A 12,683-nucleotide genomic window follows, 5' to 3' on the forward strand; every position below is an offset into this window, starting at 1 on the left:
AAAAAATAAAAAAGTTCTGGCTCTCAGAATATAGGGACAGAAATTGTGCAGAGCGTTCCAAAAGCGGATAACATCTGGCACCATTGCGACACCAACCACATATCTATGAATTATTATTAATTTACCCCATTATTATACCCTCTTATTATACCCCTGATGTACTCCGCACAGCTTACATATCCCCCCACATTATAAACTGAAATACCAGCAAAACCCTAAACAGAAATATTACCAAGCAAAATCTGCGCTCCAAAAGCCAAATGACGCTCCCTCGCTTCCTAGACCTACAGCATGCCCAAACAGCAGTTTACTTCCACATATATGACATTTCATACCCGGCAGAACCTGATCAACATTGTATGGGGTATTTGTCTTCAGTGGCACCAACTGGGCACAACATATTGTCCATTAACCCCTTCCCGACATCCGCCGTATATATACGGCGCACGCCGGGTGGGGGAATATGGAGCGGGCTCACGGGCTGTGTTACAGCCGACACTTCCGGGTTACGAGCGGGATCCCGCTTGTTTAACCCGTTAAATGCCGCGTTCAATAGAGATCGCGGCATTTAAATTACTAAAAACAGGGGGCGATCCCCTGTAACGTCTCAACGGCCCCCCCGCGGCGAGATCGGGGGGAGCCGTTGGTTCACACGGCTGCCTGGGGTTCTGACGAAGTTCCCCAGGTCCGCCATCTTGGTACTCCTATGAAGCTCTGCCTCCGGCAGGGCTTCATAAGAGACTGTCAGAATCACGATATACTGCAATACATTAGTATTGCAGTATATCGTGCAAGCGATCTAACGATCGCTGGTTGAAGTCCCCTAGGCGGACTAATAAAAAATTTAAAAATGAGTTAAATAAAGTTAAAAAATATTAAAAGTTCAAAAAACCCCCCTTTTCCCATTTTCCCCCTAAAGCATAGTAAAAAATTTAATAAAAAAACATAATTGATATCGCCGCGTCCGTAAAAGTCTGAACTATCACAATATATCATTATGTAATCCGCACGGTGAGCGCCGTAAAAAAAAAATTGTAAACGCCAGAATCTCTATTTTTTGTTCACCTAATCTCCCACAAAAAAATGAAATAAAAAGTGATCAAACCATCACATTTACACCAAAATGGTATTATTAAAAACTACAGCTTATCCCGCAAAAAATAAGCCCTTATACTACTTAATCGATGGAAAAATAAAGACGTTACGGCTCTCGGAATTTGGCGAAACAAAATAAATTTTCTTTTTTACTTGTAAAAGTAGTAAAATATAGAAAAACCTACACATATTTGGTATCAGCGTAATTGTATTGACCCATAGAATAAAATGAATATGTTTTAATTGTACAGTGAATTCCGTAAAAATGGCGCGCAAAAAACATGGCGGAATCGCTGTTTTTTTCATTTTCTACCCCACAAATAATTTTTTCCCATTTCCTAGTACATTATACGGCAAAATAAATGGTTCTACGAAAAACTACAACTTGTCCCGCAAAAATCAAGCCCTCATAGTACTATATAGATGGAAAAATAAAGGCGTTATGGCCTTTGGAAGGTGGGGAGGGAAAAACGAAAATCTGAAAAAGGGCTGCGGCGTGAAAGGGTTAAAATGGCATATCAGTGGAAAATTGACATTCTTACCATTCGCTGCGCATTAACCCCTTCACACACCACGACTTAATAGCATGTCGTGGTGCAGGGGGTTATATATGGTGCGGGCTCATGCGCTGAGCCTGCTCCATATGCTGCAGGTGTCAGCTGTGTATTACAGTGTCAGCTGTGTATTAAAGCTGATACCTGGGACTAACGGACAGGAACAGCGATCGCGCTCTTACAGGAGCCTGTAAAAATTACATGATCGCTGGTTCAAGTCCCCTAGGGGGACTAATCCAATGTGTAAAAAAAATAGTTTATAAATATTATTAGTGACAAAAATTATATAATATATTTAAAGTCCAAAAAAAAACCCTTTCCCATTTTTCCTCTAAAGTAATGTAAAAAATAAAAAAAATTGGTATCGCTGCATCCGTAAAAGTCTGAACTATTACAATATACCATTATTTAACTCGCATGGTGAACACTGTCAAAAATTAAGAATTTAAAGCGTCAAAATCACTGTTTTTTGGTCCCCTTAGCTTTTAAAGAAAAATTTTATGAAAAGTGATGAAAATGTTGTATCTACCAAAACATTGTACCAGTAAAAACAGCAGCTCATCCCACAAAAAATAAGCCCTCACACCACTCAATCTACCAAAAAATTTAAAACGTTATGGCTCTCGGAATATGGTGAAACAAAATGTTTTTGTTTTTTTTAACAAATAGATTTTACTTTGTAAAAGTAGTAAAATATATTTTAAAAAAACCTGTATCAATTTGGTATCACCTTAATCGTATTAAGTCTCAGAAAAAATTTAAGTTGTCGTTTCTACCGCACGGTAAAAGCCGTAAAAACGAAACCCAAAAAACAATGGAGGAATTGCAGCATTTTTCAATTTCAGCTTGCAAAGAATTTTATTTTCAGGTTCTCAGTACATTAAATGGTGTCACTAGAAACTATCCTTTATCCTTTGTGAAAATAAAAAAATTCTACATTTTTGTGGAAAAAATGTTGATATTCATTTTCACATCCTAATTCTAATAAATTCTGCAAAAGACCTGTGTGGTCTAAATGCTAACTATACCCCTAGATCGATTCCTTAAGGGATATAGTTTACCAAATGGGGTCAGTTTTGGGTTGTTTCCACTATTTTGATACCTGAGGGGCTTTGCAAATGCGACATGACACCCAAAAACGATTCCAGTTAAATTTGAGCTCCAAAAGCAAAATAGCGCTACTTCCATTCTGAGTCCTGCTGTGGGTCCAAACAGCAGTTTATTACCACATATGACGTATTGCCGTAATCAGGAGAAATTGCTTTACAAATTTTTGGGTTCTTTTTCTCCTTTATTCATTGTAAAAATGTAACATTTCTATGTTTTTTCAGAAAAAAAGCAGATTTTCATTTTCACGATCTAATTCCCCTAAATTCAGCAAAAAAAAAAACTGTGGGATCAAAATGCTTACTATACCCCTAGAAAAATTCCCTGAGAGGTTTAGTTTACAAAATGGGGTCACTGTTTTGGTCCCTTCAGGGCATTGTAAACGCGACATGGCACTGAAAACCAATCCAGCAAAACCTGCGCTCCAAAATCCATGGCGCTCCTTCCCTTCTGAGCTCTACCGTTTATTACCACATATGGGGTTTTGCCGTAATCGGGAAAAATAGCTTCACAAGTTTTGGCGTGCTTTTTATTATTTTTTCCTTGGAAAAAAAATGTTTTTTATAGATTTTTTCAGACAAAAAGTAGATTTTCATTTTCACAGACAAACTCCAATAAATATAGCAAAAGACCTGCGGGGTCAAGATGCTAACTATACTCCTAGATAAATTCCTTGAGGTGTGTAGTTTCCAAAACCATGTAACTTTTGGGAAGTTTCCACTGTTTTGGCACCACAAGACCTCTTCAAACCTGACATGGTGCCTAAAATATATTCTAAAAAAAGGAAGCCCCAAAATCCACTAGGTGCTCCTTTGCTTCTGAGGCCGGTGCTTCAATCCATTACCACACTAGAGCCACATGTGTGATATTCCTAAAAACTGCAGAATCTAGGCAATAAATATTGAGTTGCATTTCTCTGGTAAAACCTTTTGTGTTACAGAAAAAAATTACTACAAATGAATTTCGGCAAATAAAAATAATATTTGTAAATTTCCCCTCTACTTTGCTTTAATTCCTGTGAAATGCCTAAAGGGTTAAGAAACTTTCTGAATGCTGTTTTGAATACTTTGAGGGTGCAGTTTTTAAAATGGGGTGATTTATGGGGTCTATCTAATATATAAGGCCCTCAAAGCCACTTCAGAACTAAACTGGTCCTTGAAAAATAGCCCTTTTAAATTTTCTTGAAATGTGAGAAATTGCTGCTAAAGTTCTAAGCCTTGTAATGTCCTAGAAAAATAGAATAATGTTCAAAAAACAATGCAAATATAAAGTAGACATATGGAATATGTGAAATGGTAACAATTTTGTGTGGTATTACTATCAGTTTTACAAGCAGATAAATGTAAAATTCGAAAAATCATAATTTTTGCAAATTTTGGTGTTTTTCACAAATAAGCAATGAATTGCAATTTTTGCGGCGCATCGCTGTGATTCCACCGCAAATATCGCAACACACTGCTTTGTTGCGGGTTTAAGTACCCCATTGAATTCAATTGGTAAACCTGCAACGGAAGAGTTGCGTATCTGCAGAATTAATTGACATGCTGCGGTTGAAGTAACTGCACCGCAGGTGAATTTCTGTGCATTTTTGGGTGGATATTTACCGCAGTGTGGGGGCGAGATTTGTTGAAATCTCACCCACACTGCTGCTACTATAATACACTGCGGATTTTCCGCAATTAATTTGTTGCAGAAAATCCGCTGTGTATACGCTGTATGTGTTTTAGCAGTAGGGAATTGCAAAAGTATTGGCATTATTGTGAGATTTTAAGGTACCGTTTCTGCTTCAAATAATTTCTTCCAAGAATTGCAGCCAACTCCTATAAATTAGTCATGATACAGTAAAATATTACATGATAGCTTGTCCTCTCTGAAAGAAAAATTAGAAAAAGCAATTGTCAGACAAGTTAGAACAAAAGGAGTACTTTCCCTGGAGGCATTTGGTGGGGCTGTATAAAGCCTGTCACTGAGAGTACAACAGGAGTATACTGTCATGCCAACAACGTACAACATTACACCCACTGAACCAGCTCACACTGCACAAAACATGGGATAGAGATCTGCTGTGCCACCTGTTTTTGTTTGTGGGCAGTGGTAAAAATGTGCCCTGGTACAGACTACAGGTCTCATAATAAGAAGTGCTGATCACTTTTTCTTTAAAGAGGCTCTGTCACCAGATTATAAGTGCCCTGTCTCCCAGGGCCGCCATCAGGGGGGTATTAGGGGTACTACTGTAGGGGGCCCGGCCAAACTCAATTGAAAGGGGGGCCCGGCAACTGCCGCGACTTGCCTTTGGTAGAAAAAAACAGGCCCCTGCAATGGGGCCTGTTCTTTTCACCAAAACAATGTCGTGAGCTGCGGGCCCCCCTCTCGTGAAACACCGCCGTGAGCTGCGGGCCCCCCTCTCATCACCGCCGCGAAACACCGCCCGCTTGCGCGCGTACGAGCGCGAACGACCGCAAGCGCGCGCACCCGCGCGTGCATGACCGCAAGCGCGCGCGCCCACGCGCGAACGACCAGGCGCGCCGCCGAGAGGGAGGCGGTGCGCCCGCAACACAAGTTCTAGGGGGAAGGACAGCCACACAGGGACAGCGGCGCACTCGTCCTCCTCGTCCGCCTCCGACTCCGCCTCCTCGTCCAACTCCGCCTCCTCCTTCTCCAGAGCGTAGCTGCCTAAGGAGAGGGGGAGGAGTCTAGTTGTTGCGCGGCGGCAGGAGTTCAACGATCCCCGCCATTTTCTGGAGCCTGGAGGTGAAGGACTGGACGTCTGGACCGAAGACATCGCCTGAAGAGGACTGGAGTGGGAGCAGCTCTTCTGACACGGTGAGTAAAGTGTCTCAAAGTGCTGTTTAAGTATGGCCCTGTTCACACAGAGTATTTTGCAGGCCGAAAAAATCTGCCTCAAAATTCCTTAAAGAATTTTGAGGCAGATTTTGACCTGCCCACACTATCTTGCCGCGTTTTTTGCTGCGTTTTTTGCCCGCTGCGATTGAGGACAGCAGACAAAAAACGCAGCGAAAAATGCATTTTCTGCCTCCCATTGATTTAGATGGCAGGTTAGAGGCGGAACCGCGGCAAGAAAGGACGTGCTGCTTTTTCTTTTTTCCGCGACTGGCTCCCATTGATTTCAGATTAAATCAATGGGAGGCGGTTTTGGAAGTTGTTTGGTGCTGATTCTGACGCAGTGTCCGAGTCAATATTAAGGCCCAAAAACTCTGTGAACTGGGCCTTATTGTTAGGGCTTATTCAGACGAACATGTAATACGTCCGTGCAACGTGCGTGATTTTCACGCGCCTCGCACGGACCTATGTTACTCTATGGGGCCGTGCGGACTGTCAGTTATTTTCACGCAGCGTGTATCCGCTGCGTAAAACTCACGACATGTCCGATATTTGTGCATTGTTCGCGCATCACGCACCCATTGAAGTCAATGGGTGCGTGAAAATCACGCCCAGCACTCCCGCAGCCGTATAAACTATGAATGAAAACAGAAAAGCACCACGTGCTACAAACAGAGTGTTGACACACGGAGCTGTTATGGACCTTTTGCATGCGCAAAACGCCACGTTTTTGCGCACGCAAAAAGCACTAGCTCGTGTAAATCCGGCCTTAGGGTAGGAACACACTAGGCATGAACGCTGCGGATTTTATTGTGGAAAATCCGCAGCATATCACAGTCGCAGCAGAGTGGATGAGATTTGAACAAATCTCATCCACACGCTGCAAAAAAAATGGAACTGCAGTGTGGCTTTTGGCTTTTTAAGCCGCAGCATGTCAATTTATTCTGTGGAATCGCCGCTCCTCTGTTGCGGAAATGCTGCGGTTCTGCCGCAAAAATCACACATGAGAAAAAAAAAAAGGTACTTTTTTACATTTATAAAAAAGTTTAGACTTGCCCCGGCCGTAGTTTAGGTGACGCGATCCTCTATTCTTAGCGCAGCCCGGCCTCCTGTCATGGCGTTTCATCCCATGTGACTGCTGCAGCGGTCACATGGTCTACAGCGTCATCCCAGGAGGCGGGGCTACGTTCAGAAGAGAGAGACGCGTCATCTAAACTACGGCCGGGGCAAGTCTAAACTTTTTTTTCCCTGCAGGATTCCCGCAGCAGACAAGCCTCACGAAACCTGCGCCACTATTTGGTGCGGCTTTGCTGGCAGAATTCCCTGCGGCTACCGGGGCGGATAAGCTGTGGAGTTTTACTCAGCATATCCGCCTAGTGTGTCCCTTATGATGTCGCTTCTGGAGCTGCTGCCGGTCTCTAAATAGGCAATTGGTCCAGTAGAATTTGGAATTATTTTTTTTTGTGAACCAGCTTAAAAAAAAAAAAAACTTTTGTGTTCGGGCCTGTTCACATCACCGTTCGCTTCCGTTCCGGGGTTCCGTCTGAGGTTTCAGTCGGGTGAACCCCGCAACGGAAAGTGAAAGTGACAGCACAGCTCCGTATTTTCAGACGTTTTTGGCTCAGCGTGTGAACATACCCTGAGAAGTGTATGTCACTGATTGGTCAGCCTCATACACTTCTTTGCAACACCCACTTGGTCAAAAGTAAAAACACACACAGTTGGGCATTAAAGAGGCTCTGTCACCAGATTTTGCAACCCCTATCTGCTATTGCAGCAGATAGGCGCTGCAATGTAGATTACAGTAACGTTTTTATTTTTAAAAAACGAGCATTTTTGGCCAAGTTATGACCATTTTTGTAATTATGCAAATGAGGCTTGCAAAAGTCCAAGTGGGTGTGTTTAAAAGTACAAGTCCAAGTGGGTGTGTATTATGTGCGTACAACGGGGCGTTTTTAATACTTTCACTAGCTGGGCGCTCTGATGAGAAGTAACATCCTCTTCTCTTCAGAACGCCCAGCTTGTGACAGTGCAGATCTGTGACGTCACTCACAGGTCCTGCATCGTGACGGCCACATCGGCAGCAGAGGCTACAGTTGATTCTGCAGCAGCATCAGCGTTTGCAGGTAAGATCGACTTACCTGCAAACGCTGATGCTGCTGCAGAATCAACTGTAGCCTCTGGTGCCGATGTGGCCGTCACGATGCAGGACCTGTGAGTGACGTCACAGATCTGCACTGTCACAAGCTGGGCGTTCTGAAGAGAAGAGGATGTTACTTCTCATCAGAGCGCCCAGCTAGTGAAAGTATTAAAAACGCCCCGATGTACGCACATAATACACACCCACTTGGACTTGTACTTTTAAACACACCCACTTGGACTTTTGCAAGCCTCATTTGCATAACTACAAAAATGGTCATAACTTGGCCAAAAATGCTCGTTTTTTTAAAATAAAAACGTTACTGTAATCTACATTGCAGCGCCTATCTGCTGCAATAGCAGATAGGGGTTGCAAAATCTGGTGACAGAGCCTCTTTAAGAAACTAAATCTAAAATTGCTCATAACTTGCTAAAAAATGATCGTTTTCAAAATAAAAACCACTGCTGTCACCTACATTACAGCGCCGATCAGATTATGTAGGAGATAGGGCACTTATAATCTGGTGACAGAGCCTCTTTAAGTGCATCCATTTTTTGTGAACATATATATGGGAAATCTTAGTCTGTAAATCAGTTTTGCAGTGGAATTTATATCTATAGCTGTGAGAGCGTTCTGATAACACACTTGTCGGCTGCAGGAGATTTCAGGTTAGGGTTAAGGGTATGTTCTCACACACATGATACTCTGAGAAATTTTTCCAACAGAAAATCTGCTGCATTTAAAAAAAAAGACGCAGGCGATTCAGTCACAGAAATCAGCAGCAAATAGTGAGTTTTTGCTGCGTATACTGCTGCGGAAATGCTGCGGCTTTTCCACAGCGTTTTTACCTGCGGACTTAATGTCAAGTATTTATTATAGGAAACTATATGTGCACATGTCGATTTCCAGCGGTTTGTACTGTGTTTTCGCTTCTTAAATGCTTTATAAGTGTAGCGTCCCTGGCCGCGAACTGTCGAGATTACTCACCCCTGGCGGCCACAGCTATTGATCTGTGAGCGCTGGCCCGCATCTCCTCCCCAGCTGACGCCATCGCTCACTTCCGCTCAGGTCTGCTGTGTCCCGTAGGGTGCCTGAGCGTTGTTAGTATTCCCATGTTAGTCTTTTCAAATGGTCCCTTAGTGTTCGCCCTGTTCCCATTGTTCCCATGCCCTGCTGCCTGTCTCCTGTATCCCATGCTGTGTTATTGTTCCTGAGCCTGTTCCGTCACATCTGGCGCAGCCTACTGCACCTGCTGTCGTCCGCCAAGTCAGGTGCATCCTACTGCACCTGCTGTCATCCGCCACGTCTGGCACAATCTGCTGCACCTGCTGTCATCCATGCTAAAGCCTCTGCCACTGTCTGGACTATTCAGGTACCCTTGTGCTGAATTTTGTATTGCTTGGGTGCTTTGTTGTTTGGCCAGCTGCCTGCCAGGGAACGGTAGTGCGGCCTAGTGTGTCCACATACCCACAGACCGTGACAATAAGCCACAATAAAACTCATTTGTTATGGAATTTATGCTTCCCATTCAAGTCTATGGGCCAAACACGCAGCATCTCCGCACAGAACACGCAACATATATTGATTTGAATAGAATCATTAAAAGCTGCACCGCATAATAATTTCTGATCAACTTTTCTGGCTTTTTATTTTTCGCAGCCTGTGGCTGAGATTTAGTAAATCTCATTAACTTTGCTGCTACTGTAAATGGTGCGGAACTTTCGCACAGAACTCAATCACGGAAATTCTGCAGCATTTTCGCTAAGTAGTAAACCAGCCTAGATGTTACGTATAATCACAGATTTTCTATTCAGATCTTGTAACAAATGTAGATCGTCACCTACCACAGGACTGACATCTATGGAATGAAAGATCTACAATATCTGTATATGTCTTTGTTTACATAATGATTTTTAATGGCAGTGAGGAATGTGTCTTGAGGTACAGTTTTGGAGGTATTTTTTGGTCTGTATTTTGTTTATCTATTGTGAATCTTTATGGGTTAATTTTGGGTAATTTATTTATCTAATGACACTGTCTTCCATCTTGGGTCATAGGTCTGGCCGCCACCAGAGTTATCTGCTTTCCGATATTTTGCAGGGACTTTGTTGGATTCAGATTGGGATGTTGGACTGGACATCTCTATACTCTATAATACCCAGTAGACATGTGTTGATTATTTCTTGTGCCCCATCTGATCCTTTGTGGTCCGTTTAATTTGTTATTTTGGCCAAATTTTCTATATTGTTGTAGTATATGCTGTACTAGAAACATTCCTATTGTTGTTATGGCTATATAGACACTACATGGTTTGGAAAATATTGCCCGATACGAACTGGTATATATACACGATTCACATGCATGAGACATATATATATATACATATATTTAACAATAATATAAACACAATTACACCATTCACATGTATGACACACATGCATATTTTATAATAATAATATAACAAAAGAATATTTTTTTTAAAAATCTAATTTTACACTTTTATACTATTTTTTTCTTTATGAACTATGTTTTTATATCCTATAGTAGGTGATTATATTGTTTCATAAATTTCACCATTATGTATTTATATACTCTAACTCAGGGGTCTCAAACTCGGCCAGGTAAGTGGGCCGCATATAGAAAAAATGGGAAGTTTACGGGCCGCATTACTTTCAAATTTGATAGAATACAAAATTATTGTTAATCAATTACTTATTTGAACTACTATAACACTATATTACTATAATAATACTACATTACTATAATAATACCGCTAGGTTTCAAATTTGAGATATTTCTCCACATGCTTATTTCAACAATCCAGTTTTCCAATTTAAGTGTCGCTAAATGCAGTTCGGTGGCTCAGTTTAGCAGCGTTTGGCAGACACATGTCAAGATTGGGCAGCCCCTTTTTAGATACTGCCACAGTGCCCTCGGTGGATGCTGCCGCAATGCCCTCTGCGGATGCTGCTGCAGTGCCCTCTGCGGATGCTGCCGCTGTGCCCTCTGCGGATGCTGCCGCTGTGCCCTCTGCGGATGCTGCCGCTGTGCCCTCTGCGGATGCTGCCGCAGTGCCCTCTGTAAATGCTGCCACAGTGCCCTCTGTAGATGCTCCCACAGTGCCCTCTGTAGATGCTGCCACGGAGTCCTCTGTAGATGCTGCCACGGAGTCCTCTGTAGATGCTGCCACGGAGTCCTCTGTAGATGCTGCCACGGAGTCCTCTGTAGATGCTGCCACGGAGTCCTCTGTAGATGCTGCCACGGAGTCCTCTGTAGATGCTGCCACGGAGTCCTCTGTAGATGCTGCCACGGAGTCCTCTGTAGATGCTGCCACGGAGTCCTCTGTAGATGCTGCCACGGAGTCCTCTGTAGATGCTGCCACGGAGTCCTCTGTAGATGCTGCTATGGAGTCCTCTGTAGATGCTGCCACGGAGTCCTCTGTAGATGCTGCCACGGTGCCCTCTGTAGATGCTGCCACGGTGCCCTCTGTAGATGCTGCCACGGTGCCCTCTGTAGATGCTGCCACGGTGCCCTCTGTAGATAATGCCACAGTACCCTCTGTAGATAATGCAACACACCCCTAGATAATGCGACAGTGCCCTCTGTAGATAATGCGACAGTGCCCTCTGTAGATAATGCAACACACCCCTAGATAATTCCACAGTGTCGTCAGTACATACTGCCACAGTGCCCTCTGTAGATACTGCCACAGTGCCCTCTGTAGATGCTGCCACAGAGTCCTCTGTAGATGCTGCCACAGTGCCCTCTGTAGATAATGCCACAGTACCCTATGTAGATAATGCAACACACCCCTAGATAATGCGACAGTGCCCTCTGTAGATAATGTGACAGTGCCCTCTGTAGATATTGCAACACACCCCTAGATAATGCCACAGTGTCCTCAGTACATACTGCCACAGTGCCCTCTGTAGATGCTGCCACAGTGTCCTCTGTAGATCCTGCCACAGTTCCCTCTGTAGATGCTGCCACAGTGCCCTCTGTAGAAACTGCCACAGTGCCCTCTGTAGATGCTGCCACAGTGCCCTACGCAGATGCTGCCACAGCGCCCTTCGCAGATGCTGCCACAGATGTCAGAGGCTTCTCCAGAGTCCCAGAGCAGAGCCTATGCTAGCGCTCTGCCCGGGACTCCGGCTCTGGGGAAACCCCAGACATCGTGTGTCCAAAACATGGACACCAATATCAGGGAATTCCACAGAGTCCCGGTGGAGGATATCAGGAGTGGCGGATGACACCGGACGTGGTATACGACAGCAGGCATGACCGATGGCACAACACGACTCCAACACTCGATAGGGCTCAGGAACCAACACAGCACAGGATACAGCAACAGGTAGTAGGGTACGGGAACACTTGGGAACAGGATAACACTAAGGGACCATTTGCTAAGACTAATATGGGAAAAAACAACAACACTCAGGCAAGGAGTGAAGGGGCAGAGCCCTAATAGTCCTGGGGGATCATGGGCTAATTATGGATAACTTACATGTGCGTGCGCTTGCCCTTTAAGCCCTGGCACAAGCGTGAGCGTGCACCCTACAGGACACAGCAGAACAGAAGTGAGTGCTGGCGTCTCCTAGGAAAGAGATTCCGGCCAGTGCTCACAGATCCATGGCCGCGGCCGGCTGAGGGGTGAGTGGAAACGGCGGTCCGCGGACACTACAAAGTTATACAGATAACACAATATTATAGATTAGAATCCATCGTGGACAAGGCCCTCTCTTCTCCTGTACCAGGCTGTCACTCAGTAAGCTCATGTTTATTGTATTTACTTGTTTTTATCATCTGTTCATATGTTATATATTTAAACCACTCCGTATTTCATATATACGGCGCATCAAAAATTTAAAGGCACTACATAAAAAAATTATAAAAATACAGTTATTTAAAAGGTCTAGAAACAATATAAGATTTAACAGTTAAACTGA

This window comes from Rhinoderma darwinii, chromosome 13 (genome assembly GCF_050947455.1).
Source record: "Rhinoderma darwinii isolate aRhiDar2 chromosome 13, aRhiDar2.hap1, whole genome shotgun sequence".
NCBI lineage: Eukaryota > Metazoa > Chordata > Amphibia > Anura > Rhinodermatidae > Rhinoderma > Rhinoderma darwinii.